The following is a 23,336-nucleotide window of genomic DNA, read 5'->3' as shown; positions in this document are numbered from 1 at the left end:
TATTTGCAACCTAACGCCTGTTGAAAAGGCCCATTGACGGCCAGTTTTTAATGAACACAAGTTATACGTGAATGCCAGCCACTGATTTAAGAATTCTGTGGAACGCTAACATGAAGCTAGGTCCTGCCCTGTCAAAGGGTGCAACCCGTTTGAGTGTTGCCAATAGAAGAGCCAATGGAGAAGGGAGTTATCTCAAACGCTTAAACGCTGTCCTCCAATGCGAGAGGGAGCCCTATGCATGCCTACGTTCTCCTAAAAGGGTATTTCATTGTAGATGTCCGCCGTGTTTTGGGAAATCACGAGCCAGAAAATCACAGGATGAAAAGGGTTGCCGCGTCAGCCGTTACGGACATTGGGAGATAGATGGCAACCAAAAGGGACTGCTTTACACAAGTGACCTACGCACTTGCCGAAACCCGGGATTGAACCAGGGACCTTTAGATCTTCAGTCTAACGCTCTCCCAACTGAGCTATTTCGGCTTGCCATCAAACAGCCATCCCACGCACCACCAGGGATTGCAACCGGAATGTGAAAGGATCACTGGGCGTGCTTGCAGGGACATGTATTTTCGAATGCACTTTGCATATGTTAATCAAAGACTTCTGCCTCTAAAACTGAAGAGCTCGGCCTCCTGTGCCATCACGTTCGCAGTATAACGGCTGTTGAAATGGTTCAATGAGCACGGATTTTTAACGACTGCAAGTTGCCAGTCAATGCCAGACACTGATTTATCAACTTGGGTTAACCCTAATAGACAGCGAGGTCCTGCCACAGGGTGAAACCTCTCGAGGCTTCCTTATGGCTTGGCTTGCAGGCAGGGCAATTAGCTCAAATGGTAGAGCGCTCGCTTAGCATGCGAGAGGTAGCGGGATCGATGCCCGCATTCTCCAAATGACTTGTCCGTTCTATCACAGGGGCTTGCATTTTGAACAAATAAAAGCCGTTTGTCAAAACCCAGGATTCAAAGCGGATCTTTGCATCCGGAGTTCAACGCTCTTTCATGATTTGGCTTGAAACACGAGTGCCTTGCAGTCGACACTGCGCCGACAAATACCTGCTCCGACTACTGAGAGTGCCGTGTGCCTGTCCTCGGCACGGAATGGGCTTGATTTAGAGCTGCGATTCTACAGCGTACCGCTGCAAAGGCGGGAGCGTTTGCTTGACCTTCAATGTACAAAAAGCTCAACACGGCAATTGCAGTGCTCCTTGGTTGTTTGCCAGCGTCCTGGCTTTGGGCGATTGGTTTCACCTTGGTTCAGCAAATGACACGCGCACGCCTGAACAGGGACTTGAACCCTGGACCCTCAGATTAAAAGTCTGATGCTCTACCGTCTGAGCTACCCAGGCTCTCAACAGCTCTCCAGAGTGTCCTTTTTTGTTCCTACAGTACAACTGCCAAGGTCATTGTTGCGTGAAGATATAACAGAAAAATCACACCCACGATTGTGCAGTGAAATGTGCTGCAACCAAGCATTCTGCCATCTTCCTTAGGGTGGGATAGGAAAAGAGCGGCGATTTTGTATGCAGACACATCTGTGTTGCTTACTTTGCTTTTGCATTCCAGTCTTTCAAACCGAGAACCTTGGTTTGCTGTGCCACCATATTTGCAACCTAACGCCTGTTGAAAAGGCCCATTGACGGCCAGTTTTTAATGAACACAAGTTATACGTGAATGCCAGCCACTGATTTAAGAATTCTGTGGAACGCTAACATGAAGCTAGGTCCTGCCCTGTCAAAGGGTGCAACCCGTTTGAGTGTTGCCAATAGAAGAGCCAATGGAGAAGGGAGTTATCTCAAACGCTTAAACGCTGTCCTCCAATGCGAGAGGGAGCCCTATGCATGCCTACGTTCTCCTAAAAGGGTATTTCATTGTAGATGTCCGCCGTGTTTTGGGAAATCACGAGCCAGAAAATCACAGGATGAAAAGGGTTGCCGCGTCAGCCGTTACGGACATTGGGAGATAGATGGCAACCAAAAGGGACTGCTTTACACAAGTGACCTACGCACTTGCCGAAACCCGGGATTGAACCAGGGACCTTTAGATCTTCAGTCTAACGCTCTCCCAACTGAGCTATTTCGGCTTGCCATCAAACAGCCATCCCACGCACCACCAGGGATTGCAACCGGAATGTGAAAGGATCACTGGGCGTGCTTGCAGGGACATGTATTTTCGAATGCACTTTGCATATGTTAATCAAAGACTTCTGCCTCTAAAACTGAAGAGCTCGGCCTCCTGTGCCATCACGTTCGCAGTATAACGGCTGTTGAAATGGTTCAATGAGCACGGATTTTTAACGACTGCAAGTTGCCAGTCAATGCCAGACACTGATTTATCAACTTGGGTTAACCCTAATAGACAGCGAGGTCCTGCCACAGGGTGAAACCTCTCGAGGCTTCCTTATGGCTTGGCTTGCAGGCAGGGCAATTAGCTCAAATGGTAGAGCGCTCGCTTAGCATGCGAGAGGTAGCGGGATCGATGCCCGCATTCTCCAAATGACTTGTCCGTTCTATCACAGGGGCTTGGATTTTGAACAAATAAAAGCCGTTTGTCAAAACCCAGGATTCAAAGCGGCTCTTTGCATCCGGAGTTCAACGCTCTTTCATGATTTGGCTTGAAACACGAGTGCCTTGCAGTCGACACTGCGCCGACAAATACCTGCTCCGACTACTGAGAGTGCCGTGTGCCTGTCCTCGGCGCGGAATGGGCTTGATTTAGAGCTGCGATTCTACAGCGTACCGCTGCAAAGGCGGGAGCCTTTGCTTGACCTTCAATGTACAAAAAGCTCAACACGGCAATTGCAGTGCTCCTTGGTTGTTTGCCAGCGTCCTGGCTTTGGGCGATTGGTTTCACCTTGGTTCAGCAAATGACACGCGCACGCCTGAACAGGGACTTGAACCCTGGACCCTCAGATTAAAAGTCTGATGCTCTACCGTCTGAGCTACCCAGGCTCTCAACAGCTCTCCAGAGTGTCCTTTTTTGTTCCTACAGTACAACTGCCAAGGTCATTGTTGCGTGAAGATATAACAGAAAAATCACACCCACGATTGTGCAGTGAAATGTGCTGCAACCAAGCATTCTGCCATCTTCCTTAGGGTGGGATAGGAAAAGAGCGGCGATTTTGTATGCAGACACATCTGTGTTGCTTACTTTGCTTTTGCATTCCAGTCTTTCAAACCGAGAACCTTGGTTTGCTGTGCCACCATATTTGCAACCTAACGCCTGTTGAAAAGGCCCATTGACGGCCAGTTTTTAATGAACACAAGTTATACGTGAATGCCAGCCACTGATTTAAGAATTCTGTGGAACGCTAACATGAAGCTAGGTCCTGCCCTGTCAAAGGGTGCAACCCGTTTGAGTGTTGCCAATAGAAGAGCCAATGGAGAAGGGAGTTATCTCAAACGCTTAAACGCTGTCCTCCAATGCGAGAGGGAGCCCTATGCATGCCTACGTTCTCCTAAAAGGGTATTTCATTGTAGATGTCCGCCGTGTTTTGGGAAATCACGAGCCAGAAAATCACAGGATGAAAAGGGTTGCCGCGTCAGCCGTTACGGACATTGGGAGATAGATGGCAACCAAAAGGGACTGCTTTACACAAGTGACCTACGCACTTGCCGAAACCCGGGATTGAACCAGGGACCTTTAGATCTTCAGTCTAACGCTCTCCCAACTGAGCTATTTCGGCTTGCCATCAAACAGCCATCCCACGCACCACCAGGGATTGCAACCGGAATGTGAAAGGATCACTGGGCGTGCTTGCAGGGACATGTATTTTCGAATGCACTTTGCATATGTTAATCAAAGACTTCTGCCTCTAAAACTGAAGAGCTCGGCCTCCTGTGCCATCACGTTCGCAGTATAACGGCTGTTGAAATGGTTCAATGAGCACGGATTTTTAACGACTGCAAGTTGCCAGTCAATGCCAGACACTGATTTATCAACTTGGGTTAACCCTAATAGACAGCGAGGTCCTGCCACAGGGTGAAACCTCTCGAGGCTTCCTTATGGCTTGGCTTGCAGGCAGGGCAATTAGCTCAAATGGTAGAGCGCTCGCTTAGCATGCGAGAGGTAACGGGATCGATGCCCGCATTCTCCAAATGACTTGTCCGTTCTATCACAGGGGCTTGGATTTTGAACAAATAAAAGCCGTTTGTCAAAACCCAGGATTCAAAGCGGCTCTTTGCATCCGGAGTTCAACGCTCTTTCATGATTTGGCTTGAAACACGAGTGCCTTGCAGTCGACACTGCGCCGACAAATACCTGCTCCGACTACTGAGAGTGCCGTGTGCCTGTCCTCGGCACGGAATGGGCTTGATTTAGAGCTGCGATTCTACAGCGTACCGCTGCAAAGGCGGGAGCCTTTGCTTGACCTTCAATGTACAAAAAGCTCAACACGGCAATTGCAGTGCTCCTTGGTTGTTTGCCAGCGTCCTGGCTTTGGGCGATTGGTTTCACCTTGGTTCAGCAAATGACACGCGCACGCCTGAACAGGGACTTGAACCCTGGACCCTCAGATTAAAAGTCTGATGCTCTACCGTCTGAGCTACCCAGGCTCTCAACAGCTCTCCAGAGTGTCCTTTTTTGTTCCTACAGTACAACTGCCAAGGTCATTGTTGCGTGAAGATATAACAGAAAAATCACACCCACGATTGTGCAGTGAAATGTGCTGCAACCAAGCATTCTGCCATCTTCCTTAGGGTGGGATAGGAAAAGAGCGGCGATTTTGTATGCAGACACATCTGTGTTGCTTACTTTGCTTTTGCATTCCAGTCTTTCAAACCGAGAACCTTGGTTTGCTGTGCCACCATATTTGCAACCTAACGCCTATTGAAAAGGCCCATTGACGGCCAGTTTTTAATGAACACAAGTTATACGTGAATGCCAGCCACTGATTTAAGAATTCTGTGGAACGCTAACATGAAGCTAGGTCCTGCCCTGTCAAAGGGTGCAACCCGTTTGAGTGTTGCGAATAGAAGAGCCAATGGAGAAGGGAGTTATCTCAAACGCTTAAACGCTGTCCTCCAATGCGAGAGGGAGCCCTATGCATGCCTACGTTCTCCTAAAAGGGTATTTCATTGTAGATGTCCGCCGTGTTTTGGGAAATCACGAGCCAGAAAATCACAGGATGAAAAGGGTTGCCGCGTCAGCCGTTACGGACATTGGGAGATAGATGGCAACCAAAAGGGACTGCTTTACACAAGTGACCTACGCACTTGCCGAAACCCGGGATTGAACCAGGGATCTTTAAATCTTCAGTCTAACTCTCTCCCAACTGAGCTATTTCGGCTTGCCATCAAACAGCCATCCCACGCACCACCAGCGATTGCAACCGGAATGTGAAAGGATCACTGGGCGTGCTTGCAGGGACATGTATTTTCGAATGCACTTTGCATATGTTAATCAAAGAGTTCTGCCTCTAAAACTGAAGAGCTCGGCCTCCTGTGCCATCACGTTCGCAGTATAACGGCTGTTGAAATGGTTCAATGAGCACGGATTTTTAACGACTGCAAGTTGCCAGTCAATGCCAGACACTGATTTATCAACTTGGGTTAACCCTAATAGACAGCGAGGTCCTGCCACAGGGTGAAACCTCTCGAGGCTTCCTTATGGCTTGGCTTGCAGGCAGGGCAATTAGCTCAAATGGTAGAGCGCTCGCTTAGCATGCGAGAGGTAGCGGGATCGATGCCCGCATTCTCCAAATGACTTGTCCGTTCTATCACAGGGGCTTGGATTTTGAACAAATAAAAGCCGTTTGTCAAAACCCAGGATTCAAAGCGGATCTTTGCATCCGGAGTTCAACGCTCTTTCATGATTTGGCTTGAAACACGAGTGCCTTGCAGTCGACACTGCGCCGACAAATACCTGCTCCGACTACTGAGAGTGCCGTGTGCCTGTCCTCGGCACGGAATGGGCTTGATTTAGAGCTGCGATTCTACAGCGTACCGCTGCAAAGGCGGGAGCCTTTGCTTGACCTTCAATGTACAAAAAGCTCAACACGGCAATTGCAGTGCTCCTTGGTTGTTTGCCAGCGTCCTGGCTTTGGGCGATTGGTTTCACCTTGGTTCAGCAAATGACACGCGCACGCCTGAACAGGGACTTGAACCCTGGACCCTCAGATTAAAAGTCTGATGCTCTACCGTCTGAGCTACCCAGGCTCTCAACAGCTCTCCAGAGTGTCCTTTTTTGTTCCTACAGTACAACTGCCAAGGTCATTGTTGCGTGAAGATATAACAGAAAAATCACACCCACGATTGTGCAGTGAAATGTGCTGCAACCAAGCATTCTGCCATCTTCCTTAGGGTGGGATAGGAAAAGAGCGGCGATTTTGTATGCAGACACATCTGTGTTGCTTACTTTGCTTTTGCATTCCAGTCTTTCAAACCGAGAACCTTGGTTTGCTGTGCCACCATATTTGCAACCTAACGCCTGTTGAAAAGGCCCATTGACGGCCAGTTTTTAATGAACACAAGTTATACGTGAATGCCAGCCACTGATTTAAGAATTCTGTGGAACGCTAACATGAAGCTAGGTCCTGCCCTGTCAAAGGGTGCAACCCGTTTGAGTGTTGCCAATAGAAGAGCCAATGGAGAAGGGAGTTATCTCAAACGCTTAAACGCTGTCCTCCAATGCGAGAGGGAGCCCTATGCATGCCTACGTTCTCCTAAAAGGGTATTTCATTGTAGATGTCCGCCGTGTTTTGGGAAATCACGAGCCAGAAAATCACAGGATGAAAAGGGTTGCCGCGTCAGCCGTTACGGACATTGGGAGATAGATGGCAACCAAAAGGGACTGCTTTACACAAGTGACCTACGCACTTGCCGAAACCCGGGATTGAACCAGGGACCTTTAGATCTTCAGTCTAACGCTCTCCCAACTGAGCTATTTCGGCTTGCCATCAAACAGCCATCCCACGCACCACCAGGGATTGCAACCGGAATGTGAAAGGATCACTGGGCGTGCTTGCAGGGACATGTATTTTCGAATGCACTTTGCATATGTTAATCAAAGACTTCTGCCTCTAAAACTGAAGAGCTCGGCCTCCTGTGCCATCACGTTCGCAGTATAACGGCTGTTGAAATGGTTCAATGAGCACGGATTTTTAACGACTGCAAGTTGCCAGTCAATGCCAGACACTGATTTATCAACTTGGGTTAACCCTAATAGACAGCGAGGTCCTGCCACAGGGTGAAACCTCTCGAGGCTTCCTTATGGCTTGGCTTGCAGGCAGGGCAATTAGCTCAAATGGTAGAGCGCTCGCTTAGCATGCGAGAGGTAGCGGGATCGATGCCCGCATTCTCCAAATGACTTGTCCGTTCTATCACAGGGGCTTGGATTTTGAACAAATAAAAGCCGTTTGTCAAAACCCAGGATTCAAAGCGGCTCTTTGCATCCGGAGTTCAACGCTCTTTCATGATTTGGCTTGAAACACGAGTGCCTTGCAGTCGACACTGCGCCGACAAATACCTGCTCCGACTACTGAGAGTGCCGTGTGCCTGTCCTCGGCACGGAATGGGCTTGATTTAGAGCTGCGATTCTACAGCGTACCGCTGCAAAGGCGGGAGCCTTTGCTTGACCTTCAATGTACAAAAAGCTCAACACGGCAATTGCAGTGCTCCTTGGTTGTTTGCCAGCGTCCTGGCTTTGGGCGATTGGTTTCACCTTGGTTCAGCAAATGACACGCGCACGCCTGAACAGGGACTTGAACCCTGGACCCTCAGATTAAAAGTCTGATGCTCTACCGTCTGAGCTACCCAGGCTCTCAACAGCTCTCCAGAGTGTCCTTTTTTGTTCCTACAGTACAACTGCCAAGGTCATTGTTGCGTGAAGATATAACAGAAAAATGACACCCACGATTGTGCAGTGAAATGTGCTGCAACCAAGCATTCTGCCATCTTCCTTAGGGTGGGATAGGAAAAGAGCGGCGATTTTGTATGCAGACACATCTGTGTTGCTTACTTTGCTTTTGCATTCCAGTCTTTCAAACCGAGAACCTTGGTTTGCTGTGCCACCATATTTGCAACCTAACGCCTATTGAAAAGGCCCATTGACGGCCAGTTTTTAATGAACACAAGTTATACGTGAATGCCAGCCACTGATTTAAGAATTCTGTGGAACGCTAACATGAAGCTAGGTCCTGCCCTGTCAAAGGGTGCAACCCGTTTGAGTGTTGCCAATAGAAGAGCCAATGGAGAAGGGAGTTATCTCAAACGCTTAAACGCTGTCCTCCAATGCGAGAGGGAGCCCTATGCATGCCTACGTTCTCCTAAAAGGGTATTTCATTGTAGATGTCCGCCGTGTTTTGGGAAATCACGAGCCAGAAAATCACAGGATGAAAAGGGTTGCCGCGTCAGCCGTTACGGACATTGGGAGATAGATGGCAACCAAAAGGGACTGCTTTACACAAGTGACCTACGCACTTGCCGAAACCCGGGATTGAACCAGGGACCTTTAGATCTTCAGTCTAACGCTCTCCCAACTGAGCTATTTCGGCTTGCCATCAAACAGCCATCCCACGCACCACCAGGGATTGCAACCGGAATGTGAAAGGATCACTGGGCGTGCTTGCAGGGACATGTATTTTCGAATGCACTTTGCATATGTTAATCAAAGACTTCTGCCTCTAAAACTGAAGAGCTCGGCCTCCTGTGCCATCACGTTCGCAGTATAACGGCTGTTGAAATGGTTCAATGAGCACGGATTTTTAACGACTGCAAGTTGCCAGTCAATGCCAGACACTGATTTATCAACTTGGGTTAACCCTAATAGACAGCGAGGTCCTGCCACAGGGTGAAACCTCTCGAGGCTTCCTTATGGCTTGGCTTGCAGGCAGGGCAATTAGCTCAAATGGTAGAGCGCTCGCTTAGCATGCGAGAGGTAGCGGGATCGATGCCCGCATTCTCCAGATGACTTGTCCGTTCTAGCACAGGGGCTTGGATTTTGAACAAATAAAAGCCGTTTGTCAAAACCCAGGATTCAAAGCGGATCTTTGCATCCGGAGTTCAACGCTCTTTCATGATTTGGCTTGAAACACGAGTGCCTTGCAGTCGACACTGCGCCGACAAATACCTGCTCCGACTACTGAGAGTGCCGTGTGCCTGTCCTCGGCACGGAATGGGCTTGATTTAGAGCTGCGATTCTACAGCGTACCGCTGCAAAGGCGGGAGCCTTTGCTTGACCTTCAATGTACAAAAAGCTCAACACGGCAATTGCAGTGCTCCTTCGTTTGTTGCCAGCGTCCTGGCTTTGGGCAATTGGTTTCACCTTGGTTCAGCAAATGACACGCGCACGCCTGAACAGGGACTTGAACCCTGGACCCTCAGATTAAAAGTCTGATGCTCTACCGTCTGAGCTACCCAGGCTCTCAACAGCTCTCCAGAGTGTCCTTTTTTGTTCCTAGAGTACAACTGCCAAGGTCATTGTTGCGTGAAGATATAACAGAAAAATCACACCCACGATTGTGCAGTGAAATGTGCTGCAACCAAGCATTCTGCCATCTTCCTTAGGGTGGGATAGGAAAAGAGCGGCGATTTTGTATGCAGACACATCTGTGTTGCTTACTTTGCTTTTGCATTCCAGTCTTTCAAACCGAGAACCTTGGTTTGCTGTGCCACCATATTTGCAACCTAACGCCTGTTGAAAAGGCCCATTGACGGCCAGTTTTTAATGAACACAAGTTATACGTGAATGCCAGCCACTGATTTAAGAATTCTGTGGAACGCTAACATGAAGCTAGGTCCTGCCCTGTCAAAGGGTGCAACCCGTTTGAGTGTTGCCAATAGAAGAGCCAATGGAGAAGGGAGTTATCTCAAACGCTTAAACGCTGTCCTCCAATGCGAGAGGGAGCCCTATGCATGCCTACGTTCTCCTAAAAGGGTATTTCATTGTAGATGTCCGCCGTGTTTTGGGAAATCACGAGCCAGAAAATCACAGGATGAAAAGGGTTGCCGCGTCAGCCGTTACGGACATTGGGAGATAGATGGCAACCAAAAGGGACTGCTTTACACAAGTGACCTACGCACTTGCCGAAACCCGGGATTGAACCAGGGACCTTTAGATCTTCAGTCTAACGCTCTCCCAACTGAGCTATTTCGGCTTGCCAGCAAACAGCCATCCCACGCACCACCAGGGATTGCAACCGGAATGTGAAAGGATCACTGGGCGTGCTTGCAGGGACATGTATTTTCGAATGCACTTTGCATATGTTAATCAAAGACTTCTGCCTCTAAAACTGAAGAGCTCGGCCTCCTGTGCCATCACGTTCGCAGTATAACGGCTGTTGAAATGGTTCAATGAGCACGGATTTTTAACGACTGCAAGTTGCCAGTCAATGCCAGACACTGATTTATCAACTTGGGTTAACCCTAATAGACAGCGAGGTCCTGCCACAGGGTGAAACCTCTCGAGGCTTCCTTATGGCTTGGCTTGCAGGCAGGGGAATTAGCTCAAATGGTAGAGCGCTCGCTTAGCATGCGAGAGGTAGCGGGATCGATGCCCGCATTCTCCAAATGACTTGTCCGCTCTATCACAGGGGCTTGGATTTTGAACAAATAAAAGCCGTTTGTCAAAACCCAGGATTCAAAGCGGATCTTTGCATCCGGAGTTCAACGCTCTTTCATGATTTGGCTTGAAACAAGAGTGCCTTGCAGTCGACACTGCGCCGACAAATACCTGCTCCGACTACTGAGAGTGCCGTGTGCCTGTCCTCGGCACGGAATGGGCTTGATTTAGAGCTGCGATTCTACAGCGTACCGCTGCAAAGGCGGGAGCGTTTGCTTGACCTTCAATGTACAAAAAGCTCAACACGGCAATTGCAGTGCTCCTTGGTTGTTTGCCAGCGTCCTGGCTTTGGGCGATTGGTTTCACCTTGGTTCAGCAAATGACACGCGCACGCCTGAACAGGGACTTGAACCCTGGACCCTCAGATTAAAAGTCTGATGCTCTACCGTCTGAGCTACCCAGGCTCTCAACAGCTCTCCAGAGTGTCCTTTTTTGTTCCTACAGTACAACTGCCAAGGTCATTGTTGCGTGAAGATATAACAGAAAAATCACACCCACGATTGTGCAGTGAAATGTGCTGCAACCAAGCATTCTGCCATCTTCCTTAGGGTGGGATAGGAAAAGAGCGGCAATTTTGAATGCAGACACATCTGTGTTGCTTACTTTGCTTTTGCATTCCAGTCTTTCAAACCGAGAACCTTGGTTTGCTGTGCCACCATATTTGCAACCTAACGCCTGTTGAAAAGGCCCATTGACGGCCAGTTTTTAATGAACACAAGTTATACGTGAATGCCAGCCACTGATTTAAGAATTCTGTGGAACGCTAACATGAAGCTAGGTCCTGCCCTGTCAAAGGGTGCAACCCGTTTGAGTGTTGCGAATAGAAGAGCCAATGGAGAAGGGAGTTATCTCAAACGCTTAAACGCTGTCCTCCAATGCGAGAGGGAGCCCTATGCATGCCTACGTTCTCCTAAAAGGGTATTTCATTGTAGATGTCCGCCGTGTTTTGGGAAATCACGAGCCAGAAAATCACAGGATGAAAAGGGTTGCCGCGTCAGCCGTTACGGACATTGGGAGATAGATGGCAACCAAAAGGGACTGCTTTACACAAGTGACCTACGCACTTGCCGAAACCCGGGATTGAACCAGGAACCTTTAGATCTTCAGTCTAACGCTCTCCAAACTGAGCTATTTCGGCTTGCCATCAAACAGCCATCCCACGCACCACCAGGGATTGCAACCGGAATGTGAAAGGATCACTGGGCGTGCTTGCAGGGACATGTATTTTCGAATGCACTTTGCATATGTTAATCAAAGACTTCTGCCTCTAAAACTGAAGAGCTCGGCCTCCTGTGCCATCACGTTCGCAGTATAACGGCTGTTGAAATGGTTCAATGAGCACGGATTTTTAACGACTGCAAGTTGCCAGTCAATGCCAGACACTGATTTATCAACTTGGGTTAACCCTAATAGACAGCGAGGTCCTGCCACAGGGTGAAACCTCTCGAGGCTTCCTTATGGCTTGGCTTGCAGGCAGGGGAATTAGCTCAAATGGTAGAGCGCTCGCTTAGCATGCGAGAGGTAGCGGGATCGATGCCCGCATTCTCCAAATGACTTGTCCGCTCTATCACAGGGGCTTGGATTTTGAACAAATAAAAGCCGTTTGTCAAAACCCAGGATTCAAAGCGGATCTTTGCATCCGGAGTTCAACGCTCTTTCATGATTTGGCTTGAAACACGAGTGCCTTGCAGTCGACACTGCGCCGACAAATACCTGCTCCGACTACTGAGAGTGCCGTGTGCCTGTCCTCGGCACGGAATGGGCTTGATTTAGAGCTGCGATTCTACAGCGTACCGCTGCAAAGGCGGGAGCGTTTGCTTGACCTTCAATGTACAAAAAGCTCAACACGGCAATTGCAGTGCTCCTTGGTTGTTTGCCAGCGTCCTGGCTTTGGGCGATTGGTTTCACCTTGGTTCAGCAAATGACACGCGCACGCCTGAACAGGGACTTGAACCCTGGACCCTCAGATTAAAAGTCTGATGCTCTACCGTCTGCGCTACCCAGGCTCTCAACAGCTCTCCAGAGTGTCCTTTTTTGTTCCTACAGTACAACTGCCAAGGTCATTGTTGCGTGAAGATATAACAGAAAAATCACACCCACGATTGTGCAGTGAAATGTGCTGCAACCAAGCATTCTGCCATCTTCCTTAGGGTGGGATAGGAAAAGAGCGGCAATTTTGTATGCAGACACATCTGTGTTGCTTACTTTGCTTTTGCATTCCAGTCTTTCAAACCGAGAACCTTGGTTTGCTGTGCCACCATATTTGCAACCTAACGCCTGTTGAAAAGGCCCATTGACGGCCAGTTTTTAATGAACACAAGTTATACGTGAATGCCAGCCACTGATTTAAGAATTCTGTGGAACGCTAACATGAAGCTAGGTCCTGCCCTGTCAAAGGGTGCAACCCGTTTGAGTGTTGCCAATAGAAGAGCCAATGGAGAAGGGAGTTATCTCAAACGCTTAAACGCTGTCCTCCAATGCGAGAGGGAGCCCTATGCATGCCTACGTTCTCCTAAAAGGGTATTTCATTGTAGATGTCCGCCGTGTTTTGGGAAATCACGAGCCAGAAAATCACAGGATGAAAAGGGTTGCCGCGTCAGCCGTTACGGACATTGGGAGATAGATGGCAACCAAAAGGGACTGCTTTACACAAGTGACCTACGCACTTGCCGAAACCCGGGATTGAACCAGGGACCTTTAGATCTTCAGTCTAACGCTCTCCCAACTGAGCTATTTCGGCTTGCCAGCAAACAGCCATCCCACGCACCACCAGGGATTGCAACCGGAATGTGAAAGGATCACTGGGCGTGCTTGCAGGGACATGTATTTTCGAATGCACTTTGCATATGTTAATCAAAGACTTCTGCCTCTAAAACTGAAGAGCTCGGCCTCCTGTGCCATCACGTTCGCAGTATAACGGCTGTTGAAATGGTTCAATGAGCACGGATTTTTAACGACTGCAAGTTGCCAGTCAATGCCAGACACTGATTTATCAACTTGGGTTAACCCTAATAGACAGCGAGGTCCTGCCACAGGGTGAAACCTCTCGAGGCTTCCTTATGGCTTGGCTTGCAGGCAGGGGAATTAGCTCAAATGGTAGAGCGCTCGCTTAGCATGCGAGAGGTAGCGGGATCGATGCCCGCATTCTCCAAATGACTTGTCCGCTCTATCACAGGGGCTTGGATTTTGAACAAATAAAAGCCGTTTGTCAAAACCCAGGATTCAAAGCGGATCTTTGCATCCGGAGTTCAACGCTCTTTCATGATTTGGCTTGAAACAAGAGTGCCTTGCAGTCGACACTGCGCCGACAAATACCTGCTCCGACTACTGAGAGTGCCGTGTGCCTGTCCTCGGCACGGAATGGGCTTGATTTAGAGCTGCGATTCTACAGCGTACCGCTGCAAAGGCGGGAGCGTTTGCTTGACCTTCAATGTACAAAAAGCTCAACACGGCAATTGCAGTGCTCCTTGGTTGTTTGCCAGCGTCCTGGCTTTGGGCGATTGGTTTCACCTTGGTTCAGCAAATGACACGCGCACGCCTGAACAGGGACTTGAACCCTGGACCCTCAGATTAAAAGTCTGATGCTCTACCGTCTGAGCTACCCAGGCTCTCAACAGCTCTCCAGAGTGTCCTTTTTTGTTCCTACAGTACAACTGCCAAGGTCATTGTTGCGTGAAGATATAACAGAAAAATCACACCCACGATTGTGCAGTGAAATGTGCTGCAACCAAGCATTCTGCCATCTTCCTTAGGGTGGGATAGGAAAAGAGCGGCAATTTTGAATGCAGACACATCTGTGTTGCTTACTTTGCTTTTGCATTCCAGTCTTTCAAACCGAGAACCTTGGTTTGCTGTGCCACCATATTTGCAACCTAACGCCTGTTGAAAAGGCCCATTGACGGCCAGTTTTTAATGAACACAAGTTATACGTGAATGCCAGCCACTGATTTAAGAATTCTGTGGAACGCTAACATGAAGCTAGGTCCTGCCCTGTCAAAGGGTGCAACCCGTTTGAGTGTTGCGAATAGAAGAGCCAATGGAGAAGGGAGTTATCTCAAACGCTTAAACGCTGTCCTCCAATGCGAGAGGGAGCCCTATGCATGCCTACGTTCTCCTAAAAGGGTATTTCATTGTAGATGTCCGCCGTGTTTTGGGAAATCACGAGCCAGAAAATCACAGGATGAAAAGGGTTGCCGCGTCAGCCGTTACGGACATTGGGAGATAGATGGCAACCAAAAGGGACTGCTTTACACAAGTGACCTACGCACTTGCCGAAACCCGGGATTGAACCAGGAACCTTTAGATCTTCAGTCTAACGCTCTCCAAACTGAGCTATTTCGGCTTGCCATCAAACAGCCATCCCACGCACCACCAGGGATTGCAACCGGAATGTGAAAGGATCACTGGGCGTGCTTGCAGGGACATGTATTTTCGAATGCACTTTGCATATGTTAATCAAAGACTTCTGCCTCTAAAACTGAAGAGCTCGGCCTCCTGTGCCATCACGTTCGCAGTATAACGGCTGTTGAAATGGTTCAATGAGCACGGATTTTTAACGACTGCAAGTTGCCAGTCAATGCCAGACACTGATTTATCAACTTGGGTTAACCCTAATAGACAGCGAGGTCCTGCCACAGGGTGAAACCTCTCGAGGCTTCCTTATGGCTTGGCTTGCAGGCAGGGGAATTAGCTCAAATGGTAGAGCGCTCGCTTAGCATGCGAGAGGTAGCGGGATCGATGCCCGCATTCTCCAAATGACTTGTCCGCTCTATCACAGGGGCTTGGATTTTGAACAAATAAAAGCCGTTTGTCAAAACCCAGGATTCAAAGCGGATCTTTGCATCCGGAGTTCAACGCTCTTTCATGATTTGGCTTGAAACACGAGTGCCTTGCAGTCGACACTGCGCCGACAAATACCTGCTCCGACTACTGAGAGTGCCGTGTGCCTGTCCTCGGCACGGAATGGGCTTGATTTAGAGCTGCGATTCTACAGCGTACCGCTGCAAAGGCGGGAGCGTTTGCTTGACCTTCAATGTACAAAAAGCTCAACACGGCAATTGCAGTGCTCCTTGGTTGTTTGCCAGCGTCCTGGCTTTGGGCGATTGGTTTCACCTTGGTTCAGCAAATGACACGCGCACGCCTGAACAGGGACTTGAACCCTGGACCCTCAGATTAAAAGTCTGATGCTCTACCGTCTGCGCTACCCAGGCTCTCAACAGCTCTCCAGAGTGTCCTTTTTTGTTCCTACAGTACAACTGCCAAGGTCATTGTTGCGTGAAGATATAACAGAAAAATCACACCCACGATTGTGCAGTGAAATGTGCTGCAACCAAGCATTCTGCCATCTTCCTTAGGGTGGGATAGGAAAAGAGCGGCAATTTTGTATGCAGACACATCTGTGTTGCTTACTTTGCTTTTGCATTCCAGTCTTTCAAACCGAGAACCTTGGTTTGCTGTGCCACCATATTTGCAACCTAACGCCTGTTGAAAAGGCCCATTGACGGCCAGTTTTTAATGAACACAAGTTATACGTGAATGCCAGCCACTGATTTAAGAATTCTGTGGAACGCTAACATGAAGCTAGGTCCTGCCCTGTCAAAGGGTGCAACCCGTTTGAGTGTTGCCAATAGAAGAGCCAATGGAGAAGGGAGTTATCTCAAACGCTTAAACGCTGTCCTCCAATGCGAGAGGGAGCCCTATGCATGCCTACGTTCTCCTAAAAGGGTATTTCATTGTAGATGTCCGCCGTGTTTTGGGAAATCACGAGCCAGAAAATCACAGGATGAAAAGGGTTGCCGCGTCAGCCGTTACGGACATTGGGAGATAGATGGCAACCAAAAGGGACTGCTTTACACAAGTGACCTACGCACTTGCCGAAACCCGGGATTGAACCAGGGACCTTTAGATCTTCAGTCTAACGCTCTCCCAACTGAGCTATTTCGGCTTGCCAGCAAACAGCCATCCCACGCACCACCAGGGATTGCAACCGGAATGTGAAAGGATCACTGGGCGTGCTTGCAGGGACATGTATTTTCGAATGCACTTTGCATATGTTAATCAAAGACTTCTGCCTCTAAAACTGAAGAGCTCGGCCTCCTGTGCCATCACGTTCGCAGTATAACGGCTGTTGAAATGGTTCAATGAGCACGGATTTTTAACGACTGCAAGTTGCCAGTCAATGCCAGACACTCATTTATCAACTTGGGTTAACCCTAATAGACAGCGAGGTCCTGCCACAGGGTGAAACCTCTCGAGGCTTCCTTATGGCTTGGCTTGCAGGCAGGGGAATTAGCTCAAATGGTAGAGCGCTGGCTTAGCATGCGAGAGGTAGCGGGATCGATGCCCGCATTCTCCAAATGACTTGTCCGTTCTATCACAGGGGCTTGGATTTTGAACAAATAAAAGCCGTTTGTCAAAACCCAGGATTCAAAGCGGATCTTTGCATGCGGAGTTCAACGCTCTTTCATGATTTGGCTTGAAACACGAGTGCCTTGCAGTCGACACTGCGCCGACAAATACCTGCTCCGACTACTGAGAGTGCCGTGTGCCTGTCCTCGGCACGGAATGGGCTTGATTTAGAGCTGCGATTCTACAGCGTACCGCTGCAAAGGCGGGAGCGTTTGCTTGACCTTCAATGTACAAAAAGCTCAACACGGCAATTGCAGTGCTCCTTGGTTGTTTGCCAGCGTCCTGGCTTTGGGCGATTGGTTTCACCTTGGTTCAGCAAATGACACGCGCACGCCTGAACAGGGACTTGAACCCTGGACCCTCAGATTAAAAGTCTGATGCTCTACCGTCTGAGCTACCCAGGCTCTCCACAGCTCTCCAGAGTGTCCTTTTTTGTTCCTACAGTACAACTGCCAAGGTCATTGTTGCGTGAAGATATAACAGAAAAATGACACCCACGATTGTGCAGTGAAATGTGCTGCAACCAAGCATTCTGCCATCTTCCTTAGGGTGGGATAGGAAAAGAGCGGCAATTTTGTATGCAGACACATCTGTGTTGCTTACTTTGCTTTTGCATTCCAGTCTTTCAAACCGAGAACCTTGGTTTGCTGTGCCACCATATTTGCAACCTAACGCCTGTTGAAAAGGCCCATTGACGGCCAGTTTTTAATGAACACAAGTTATACGTGAATGCCAGCCACTGATTTAAGAATTCTGTGGAACGCTAACATGAAGCTAGGTCCTGCCCTGTAAAAGGGTGCAACCCGTTTGAGTGTTGCGAATAGAAGAGCCAATGGAGAAGGGAGTTATCTCAAACGCTTAAACGCTGTCCTCCAATGCGAGAGGGAGCCCTATGCATGCCTACGTTCTCCTAAAAGGGTATTTCATTGTAGATGTCCGCCGTGTTTTGGGAAATCACGAGCCAGAAAATCACAGGATGAAAAGGGTTGCCGCGTCAGCCGTTACGGACATTGGGAGATAGATGGCAACCAAAAGGCACTGCTTTACACAAGTGACCTACGCACTTGCCGAAACCCGGGATTGAACCAGGAACCTTTAGATCTTCAGTCTAACGCTCTCCAAACTGAGCTATTTCGGCTTGCCATCAAACAGCCATCCCACGCACCACCAGGGATTGCAACCGGAATGTGAAAGGATCACTGGGCGTGCTTGCAGGGACATGTATTTTCGAATGCACTTTGCATATGTTAATCAAAGACTTCTGCCTCTAAAACTGAAGAGCTCGGCCTCCTGTGCCATCACGTTCGCAGTATAACGGCTGTTGAAATGGTTCAATGAGCACGGATTTTTAACGACTGCAAGTTGCCAGTCAATGCCAGACACTGATTTATCAACTTGGGTTAACCCTAATAGACAGCGAGGTCCTGCCACAGGGTGAAACCTCTCGAGGCTTCCTTATGGCTTGGCTTGCAGGCAGGGGAATTAGCTCAAATGGTAGAGCGCTCGCTTAGCATGCGAGAGGTAGCGGGATCGATGCCCGCATTCTCCAAATGACTTGTCCGTTCTATCACAGGGGCTTGGATTTTGAACAAATAAAAGCCGTTTGTCAAAACCCAGGATTCAAAGCGGATCTTTGCATCCGGAGTTCAACGCTCTTTCATGATTTGGCTTGAAACACGAGTGCCTTGCAGTCGACACTGCGCCGACAAATACCTGCTCCGACTACTGAGAGTGCCGTGTGCCTGTCCTCGGCACGGAATGGGCTTGATTTAGAGCTGCGATTCTACAGCGTACCGCTGCAAAGGCGGGAGCGTTTGCTTGACCTTCAATGTACAAAAAGCTCAACACGGCAATTGCAGTGCTCCTTGGTTGTTTGCCAGCGTCCTGGCTTTGGGCGATTGGTTTCACCTTGGTTCAGCAAATGACACGCGCACGCCTGAACAGGGACTTGAACCCTGGACCCTCAGATTAAAAGTCTGATGCTCTACCGTCTGCGCTACCCAGGCTCTCAACAGCTCTCCAGAGTGTCCTTTTTTGTTCCTACAGTACAACTGCCAAGGTCATTGTTGCGTGAAGATATAACAGAAAAATCACACCCACGATTGTGCAGTGAAATGTGCTGCAACCAAGCATTCTGCCATCTTCCTTAGGGTGGGATAGGAAAAGAGCGGCAATTTTGTATGCAGACACATCTGTGTTGCTTACTTTGCTTTTGCATTCCAGTCTTTCAAACCGAGAACCTTGGTTTGCTGTGCCACCATATTTGCAACCTAACGCCTGTTGAAAAGGCCCATTGACGGCCAGTTTTTAATGAACACAAGTTATACGTGAATGCCAGCCACTGATTTAAGAATTCTGTGGAACGCTAACATGAAGCTAGGTCCTGCCCTGTCAAAGGGTGCAACCCGTTTGAGTGTTGCGAATAGAAGAGCCAATGGAGAAGGGAGTTATCTCAAACGCTTAAACGCTGTCCTCCAATGCGAGAGGGAGCCCTATGCATGCCTACGTTCTCCTAAAAGGGTATTTCATTGTAGATGTCCGCCGTGTTTTGGGAAATCACGAGCCAGAAAATCACAGGATGAAAAGGGTTGCCGCGTCAGCCGTTACGGACATTGGGAGATAGATGGCAACCAAAAGGGACTGCTTTACACAAGTGACCTACGCACTTGCCGAAACCCGGGATTGAACCAGGGACCTTTAGATCTTCAGTCTAACGCTCTCCCAACTGAGCTATTTCGGCTTGCCAGCAAACAGCCATCCCACGCACCACCAGGGATTGCAACCGGAATGTGAAAGGATCACTGGGCGTGCTTGCAGGGACATGTATTTTCGAATGCACTTTGCATATGTTAATCAAAGACTTCTGCCTCTAAAACTGAAGAGCTCGGCCTCCTGTGCCATCACGTTCGCAGTATAACGGCTGTTGAAATGGTTCAATGAGCACGGATTTTTAACGACTGCAAGTTGCCAGTCAATGCCAGACACTCATTTATCAACTTGGGTTAACCCTAATAGACAGCGAGGTCCTGCCACAGGGTGAAACCTCTCGAGGCTTCCTTATGGCTTGGCTTGCAGGCAGGGGAATTAGCTCAAATGGTAGAGCGCTCGCTTAGCATGCGAGAGGTAGCGGGATCGATGCCCGCATTCTCCAAATGACTTGTCCGTTCTATCACAGGGGCTTGTATTTTGAACAAATAAAAGCCGTTTGTCAAAACCCAGGATTCAAAGCGGATCTTTGCATCCGGAGTTCAACGCTCTTTCATGATTTGGCTTGAAACACGAGTGCCTTGCAGTCGACACTGCGCCGACAAATACCTGCTCCGACTACTGAGAGTGCCGTGTGCCTGTCCTCGGCACGGAATGGGCTTGATTTAGAGCTGCGATTCTACAGCGTACCGCTGCAAAGGCGGGAGCGTTTGCTTGACCTTCAATGTACAAAAAGCTCAACACGGCAATTGCAGTGCTCCTTGGTTGTTTGCCAGCGTCCTGGCTTTGGGCGATTGGTTTCACCTTGGTTCAGCAAATGACACGCGCACGCCTGAACAGGGACTTGAACCCTGGACCCTCAGATTAAAAGTCTGATGCTCTACCGTCTGAGCTACCCAGGCTCTCCACAGCTCTCCAGAGTGTCCTTTTTTGTTCCTACAGTACAACTGCCAAGGTCATTGTTGCGTGAAGATATAACAGAAAAATGACACCCACGATTGTGCAGTGAAATGTGCTGCAACCAAGCATTCTGCCATCTTCCTTAGGGTGGGATAGGAAAAGAGCGGCAATTTTGTATGCAGACACATCTGTGTTGCTTACTTTGCTTTTGCATTCCAGTCTTTCAAACCGAGAACCTTGGTTTGCTGTGCCACCATATTTGCAACCTAACGCCTGTTGAAAAGGCCCATTGACGGCCAGTTTTTAATGAACACAAGTTATACGTGAATGCCAGCCACTGATTTAAGAATTCTGTGGAACGCTAACATGAAGCTAGGTCCTGCCCTGTCAAAGGGTGCAACCCGTTTGAGTGTTGCCAATAGAAGAGCCAATGGAGAAGGGAGTTATCTCAAACGCTTAAACGCTGTCCTCCAATGCGAGAGGGAGCCCTATGCATGCCTACGTTCTCCTAAAAGGGTATTTCATTGTAGATGTCCGCCGTGTTTTGGGAAATCACGAGCCAGAAAATCACAGGATGAAAAGGGTTGCCGCGTCAGCCGTTACGGACATTGGGAGATAGATGGCAACCAAAAGGGACTGCTTTACACAAGTGACCTACGCACTTGCCGAAACCCGGGATTGAACCAGGGACCTTTAGATCTTCAGTCTAACGCTCTCCCAACTGAGCTATTTCGGCTTGCCAGCAAACAGCCATCCCACGCACCACCAGGGATTGCAACCGGAATGTGAAAGGATCACTGGGCGTGCTTGCAGGGACATGTATTTTCGAATGCACTTTGCATATGTTAATCAAAGACTTCTGCCTCTAAAACTGAAGAGCTCGGCCTCCTGTGCCATCACGTTCGCAGTATAACGGCTGTTGAAATGGTTCAATGAGCACGGATTTTTAACGACTGCAAGTTGCCAGTCAATGCCAGACACTCATTTATCAACTTGGGTTAACCCTAATAGACAGCGAGGTCCTGCCACAGGGTGAAACCTCTCGAGGCTTCCTTATGGCTTGGCTTGCAGGCAGGGGAATTAGCTCAAATGGTAGAGCGCTCGCTTAGCATGCGAGAGGTAGCGGGATCGATGCCCGCATTCTCCAAATGACTTGTCCGTTCTATCACAGGGGCTTGCATTTTGAACAAATAAAAGCCGTTTGTCAAAACCCAGGATTCAAAGCGGATCTTTGCATCCGGAGTTCAACGCTCTTTCATGATTTGGCTTGAAACACGAGTGCCTTGCAGTCGACACTGCGCCGACAAATACCTGCTCCGACTACTGAGAGTGCCGTGTGCCTGTCCTCGGCACGGAATGGGCTTGATTTAGAGCTGCGATTCTACAGCGTACCGCTGCAAAGGCGGGAGCGTTTGCTTGACCTTCAATGTACAAAAAGCTCAACACGGCAATTGCAGTGCTCCTTGGTTTGTTGCCAGCGTCCTGGCTTTGGGCAATTGGTTTCACCTTGGTTCAGCAAATGACACGCGCACGCCTGAACAGGGACTTGAACCCTGGACCCTCAGATTAAAAGTCTGATGCTCTACCGTCTGAGCTACCCAGGCTCTCAACAGCTCTCCAGAGTGTCCTTTTTTGTTCCTACAGTACAACTGCCAAGGTCATTGTTGCGTGAAGATATAACAGAAAAATCACACCCACGATTGTGCAGTGAAATGTGCTGCAACCAAGCATTCTGCCATCTTCCTTAGGGTGGGATAGGAAAAGAGCGGCGATTTTGTATGCAGACACATCTGTGTTGCTTACTTTGCTTTTGCATTCCAGTCTTTCAAACCGAGAACCTTGGTTTGCTGTGCCACCATATTTGCAACCTAACGCCTGTTGAAAAGGCCCATTGACGGCCAGTTTTTAATGAACACAAGTTATACGTGAATGCCAGCCACTGATTTAAGAATTCTGTGGAACGCTAACATGAAGCTAGGTCCTGCCCTGTCAAAGGGTGCAACCCGTTTGAGTGTTGCGAATACAAGAGCCAATGGAGAAGGGAGTTATCTCAAACGCTTAAACGCTGTCCTCCAATGCGAGAGGGAGCCCTATGCATGCCTACGTTCTCCTAAAAGGGTATTTCATTGTAGATGTCCGCCGTGTTTTGGGAAATCACGAGCCAGAAAATCACAGGATGAAAAGGGTTGCCGCGTCAGCCGTTACGGACATTGGGAGATAGATGGCAACCAAAAGGGACTGCTTTACACAAGTGACCTACGCACTTGCCGAAACCCGGGATTGAACCAGGGACCTTTAGATCTTCAGTCTAACGCTCTCCCAACTGAGCTATTTCGGCTTGCCAGCAAACAGCCATCCCACGCACCACCAGGGATTGCAACCGGAATGTGAAAGGATCACTGGGCGTGCTTGCAGGGACATGTATTTTCGAATGCACTTTGCATATGTTAATCAAAGACTTCTGCCTCTAAAACTGAAGAGCTCGGCCTCCTGTGCCATCACGTTCGCAGTATAACGGCTGTTGAAATGGTTCAATGAGCACGGATTTTTAACGACTGCAAGTTGCCAGTCAATGCCAGACACTCATTTATCAACTTGGGTTAACCCTAATAGACAGCGAGGTCCTGCCACAGGGTGAAACCTCTCGAGGCTTCCTTATGGCTTGGCTTGCAGGCAGGGGAATTAGCTCAAATGGTAGAGCGCTCGCTTAGCATGCGAGAGGTAGCGGGATCGATGCCCGCATTCTCCAAATGACTTGTCCGTTCT

At 49.0% G+C, this 23,336-nt stretch overlaps 37 non-coding genes across 37 annotated transcripts; 8 read left to right on the top strand and 29 right to left on the bottom strand.

The window, feature by feature from the left end:
- Nucleotides 1-407: 407 nt before the first annotated feature.
- trnaf-gaa (transfer RNA phenylalanine (anticodon GAA)) lies at nt 408-480 on the bottom strand. Its single transcript has one exon. It is a non-coding gene; the product is annotated as a tRNA-Phe (tRNA).
- Nucleotides 481-1,275: 795 nt separating this feature from the next.
- trnak-uuu (transfer RNA lysine (anticodon UUU)) lies at nt 1,276-1,348 on the bottom strand. Its single transcript has one exon. It is a non-coding gene; the product is annotated as a tRNA-Lys (tRNA).
- Nucleotides 1,349-2,009: 661 nt separating this feature from the next.
- On the bottom strand, nt 2,010-2,082 carry trnaf-gaa (transfer RNA phenylalanine (anticodon GAA)). The gene has a single exon. It is a non-coding gene; the product is annotated as a tRNA-Phe (tRNA).
- A 795-nt stretch (nt 2,083-2,877) lies between these two features.
- trnak-uuu (transfer RNA lysine (anticodon UUU)) lies at nt 2,878-2,950 on the bottom strand. The gene has a single exon. It is a non-coding gene; the product is annotated as a tRNA-Lys (tRNA).
- Nucleotides 2,951-3,611: 661 nt separating this feature from the next.
- On the bottom strand, nt 3,612-3,684 carry trnaf-gaa (transfer RNA phenylalanine (anticodon GAA)). Its single transcript has one exon. It is a non-coding gene; the product is annotated as a tRNA-Phe (tRNA).
- Nucleotides 3,685-4,479: 795 nt separating this feature from the next.
- trnak-uuu (transfer RNA lysine (anticodon UUU)) lies at nt 4,480-4,552 on the bottom strand. The gene has a single exon. It is a non-coding gene; the product is annotated as a tRNA-Lys (tRNA).
- Nucleotides 4,553-5,213: 661 nt separating this feature from the next.
- trnaf-gaa (transfer RNA phenylalanine (anticodon GAA)) lies at nt 5,214-5,286 on the bottom strand. Its single transcript has one exon. It is a non-coding gene; the product is annotated as a tRNA-Phe (tRNA).
- Nucleotides 5,287-6,081: 795 nt separating this feature from the next.
- Nucleotides 6,082-6,154, bottom strand: trnak-uuu (transfer RNA lysine (anticodon UUU)). Its single transcript has one exon. It is a non-coding gene; the product is annotated as a tRNA-Lys (tRNA).
- A 661-nt stretch (nt 6,155-6,815) lies between these two features.
- trnaf-gaa (transfer RNA phenylalanine (anticodon GAA)) lies at nt 6,816-6,888 on the bottom strand. Its single transcript has one exon. It is a non-coding gene; the product is annotated as a tRNA-Phe (tRNA).
- Nucleotides 6,889-7,683: 795 nt separating this feature from the next.
- On the bottom strand, nt 7,684-7,756 carry trnak-uuu (transfer RNA lysine (anticodon UUU)). Its single transcript has one exon. It is a non-coding gene; the product is annotated as a tRNA-Lys (tRNA).
- A 661-nt stretch (nt 7,757-8,417) lies between these two features.
- On the bottom strand, nt 8,418-8,490 carry trnaf-gaa (transfer RNA phenylalanine (anticodon GAA)). Its single transcript has one exon. It is a non-coding gene; the product is annotated as a tRNA-Phe (tRNA).
- A 795-nt stretch (nt 8,491-9,285) lies between these two features.
- Nucleotides 9,286-9,358, bottom strand: trnak-uuu (transfer RNA lysine (anticodon UUU)). The gene has a single exon. It is a non-coding gene; the product is annotated as a tRNA-Lys (tRNA).
- Nucleotides 9,359-10,019: 661 nt separating this feature from the next.
- trnaf-gaa (transfer RNA phenylalanine (anticodon GAA)) lies at nt 10,020-10,092 on the bottom strand. The gene has a single exon. It is a non-coding gene; the product is annotated as a tRNA-Phe (tRNA).
- A 338-nt stretch (nt 10,093-10,430) lies between these two features.
- On the top strand, nt 10,431-10,503 carry trnaa-agc (transfer RNA alanine (anticodon AGC)). Its single transcript has one exon. It is a non-coding gene; the product is annotated as a tRNA-Ala (tRNA).
- Nucleotides 10,504-10,887: 384 nt separating this feature from the next.
- On the bottom strand, nt 10,888-10,960 carry trnak-uuu (transfer RNA lysine (anticodon UUU)). The gene has a single exon. It is a non-coding gene; the product is annotated as a tRNA-Lys (tRNA).
- Nucleotides 10,961-11,621: 661 nt separating this feature from the next.
- Nucleotides 11,622-11,694, bottom strand: trnaf-gaa (transfer RNA phenylalanine (anticodon GAA)). The gene has a single exon. It is a non-coding gene; the product is annotated as a tRNA-Phe (tRNA).
- A 338-nt stretch (nt 11,695-12,032) lies between these two features.
- On the top strand, nt 12,033-12,105 carry trnaa-agc (transfer RNA alanine (anticodon AGC)). Its single transcript has one exon. It is a non-coding gene; the product is annotated as a tRNA-Ala (tRNA).
- A 384-nt stretch (nt 12,106-12,489) lies between these two features.
- On the bottom strand, nt 12,490-12,562 carry trnak-uuu (transfer RNA lysine (anticodon UUU)). Its single transcript has one exon. It is a non-coding gene; the product is annotated as a tRNA-Lys (tRNA).
- Nucleotides 12,563-13,223: 661 nt separating this feature from the next.
- Nucleotides 13,224-13,296, bottom strand: trnaf-gaa (transfer RNA phenylalanine (anticodon GAA)). Its single transcript has one exon. It is a non-coding gene; the product is annotated as a tRNA-Phe (tRNA).
- Nucleotides 13,297-13,634: 338 nt separating this feature from the next.
- Nucleotides 13,635-13,707, top strand: trnaa-agc (transfer RNA alanine (anticodon AGC)). Its single transcript has one exon. It is a non-coding gene; the product is annotated as a tRNA-Ala (tRNA).
- Nucleotides 13,708-14,091: 384 nt separating this feature from the next.
- On the bottom strand, nt 14,092-14,164 carry trnak-uuu (transfer RNA lysine (anticodon UUU)). Its single transcript has one exon. It is a non-coding gene; the product is annotated as a tRNA-Lys (tRNA).
- A 661-nt stretch (nt 14,165-14,825) lies between these two features.
- On the bottom strand, nt 14,826-14,898 carry trnaf-gaa (transfer RNA phenylalanine (anticodon GAA)). Its single transcript has one exon. It is a non-coding gene; the product is annotated as a tRNA-Phe (tRNA).
- A 338-nt stretch (nt 14,899-15,236) lies between these two features.
- On the top strand, nt 15,237-15,309 carry trnaa-agc (transfer RNA alanine (anticodon AGC)). Its single transcript has one exon. It is a non-coding gene; the product is annotated as a tRNA-Ala (tRNA).
- Nucleotides 15,310-15,693: 384 nt separating this feature from the next.
- trnak-uuu (transfer RNA lysine (anticodon UUU)) lies at nt 15,694-15,766 on the bottom strand. The gene has a single exon. It is a non-coding gene; the product is annotated as a tRNA-Lys (tRNA).
- Nucleotides 15,767-16,427: 661 nt separating this feature from the next.
- trnaf-gaa (transfer RNA phenylalanine (anticodon GAA)) lies at nt 16,428-16,500 on the bottom strand. Its single transcript has one exon. It is a non-coding gene; the product is annotated as a tRNA-Phe (tRNA).
- A 795-nt stretch (nt 16,501-17,295) lies between these two features.
- On the bottom strand, nt 17,296-17,368 carry trnak-uuu (transfer RNA lysine (anticodon UUU)). The gene has a single exon. It is a non-coding gene; the product is annotated as a tRNA-Lys (tRNA).
- Nucleotides 17,369-18,029: 661 nt separating this feature from the next.
- trnaf-gaa (transfer RNA phenylalanine (anticodon GAA)) lies at nt 18,030-18,102 on the bottom strand. Its single transcript has one exon. It is a non-coding gene; the product is annotated as a tRNA-Phe (tRNA).
- A 338-nt stretch (nt 18,103-18,440) lies between these two features.
- trnaa-agc (transfer RNA alanine (anticodon AGC)) lies at nt 18,441-18,513 on the top strand. The gene has a single exon. It is a non-coding gene; the product is annotated as a tRNA-Ala (tRNA).
- Nucleotides 18,514-18,897: 384 nt separating this feature from the next.
- Nucleotides 18,898-18,970, bottom strand: trnak-uuu (transfer RNA lysine (anticodon UUU)). Its single transcript has one exon. It is a non-coding gene; the product is annotated as a tRNA-Lys (tRNA).
- Nucleotides 18,971-19,631: 661 nt separating this feature from the next.
- Nucleotides 19,632-19,704, bottom strand: trnaf-gaa (transfer RNA phenylalanine (anticodon GAA)). Its single transcript has one exon. It is a non-coding gene; the product is annotated as a tRNA-Phe (tRNA).
- A 338-nt stretch (nt 19,705-20,042) lies between these two features.
- trnaa-agc (transfer RNA alanine (anticodon AGC)) lies at nt 20,043-20,115 on the top strand. The gene has a single exon. It is a non-coding gene; the product is annotated as a tRNA-Ala (tRNA).
- A 384-nt stretch (nt 20,116-20,499) lies between these two features.
- trnak-uuu (transfer RNA lysine (anticodon UUU)) lies at nt 20,500-20,572 on the bottom strand. Its single transcript has one exon. It is a non-coding gene; the product is annotated as a tRNA-Lys (tRNA).
- A 661-nt stretch (nt 20,573-21,233) lies between these two features.
- On the bottom strand, nt 21,234-21,306 carry trnaf-gaa (transfer RNA phenylalanine (anticodon GAA)). Its single transcript has one exon. It is a non-coding gene; the product is annotated as a tRNA-Phe (tRNA).
- Nucleotides 21,307-21,644: 338 nt separating this feature from the next.
- On the top strand, nt 21,645-21,717 carry trnaa-agc (transfer RNA alanine (anticodon AGC)). The gene has a single exon. It is a non-coding gene; the product is annotated as a tRNA-Ala (tRNA).
- Nucleotides 21,718-22,101: 384 nt separating this feature from the next.
- Nucleotides 22,102-22,174, bottom strand: trnak-uuu (transfer RNA lysine (anticodon UUU)). The gene has a single exon. It is a non-coding gene; the product is annotated as a tRNA-Lys (tRNA).
- Nucleotides 22,175-22,835: 661 nt separating this feature from the next.
- trnaf-gaa (transfer RNA phenylalanine (anticodon GAA)) lies at nt 22,836-22,908 on the bottom strand. Its single transcript has one exon. It is a non-coding gene; the product is annotated as a tRNA-Phe (tRNA).
- Nucleotides 22,909-23,246: 338 nt separating this feature from the next.
- trnaa-agc (transfer RNA alanine (anticodon AGC)) lies at nt 23,247-23,319 on the top strand. The gene has a single exon. It is a non-coding gene; the product is annotated as a tRNA-Ala (tRNA).
- The last annotated feature ends 17 nt before the right edge of the window (nt 23,320-23,336 follow it).

The sequence above is a fragment of the Centroberyx gerrardi genome, chromosome 13, assembly GCF_048128805.1.
Source record: "Centroberyx gerrardi isolate f3 chromosome 13, fCenGer3.hap1.cur.20231027, whole genome shotgun sequence".
Lineage (NCBI taxonomy): Eukaryota > Metazoa > Chordata > Actinopteri > Beryciformes > Berycidae > Centroberyx > Centroberyx gerrardi.
Note: the sequence above shows the minus strand (reverse complement) of the source record. Positions and strands in the feature narration are given on the sequence as shown.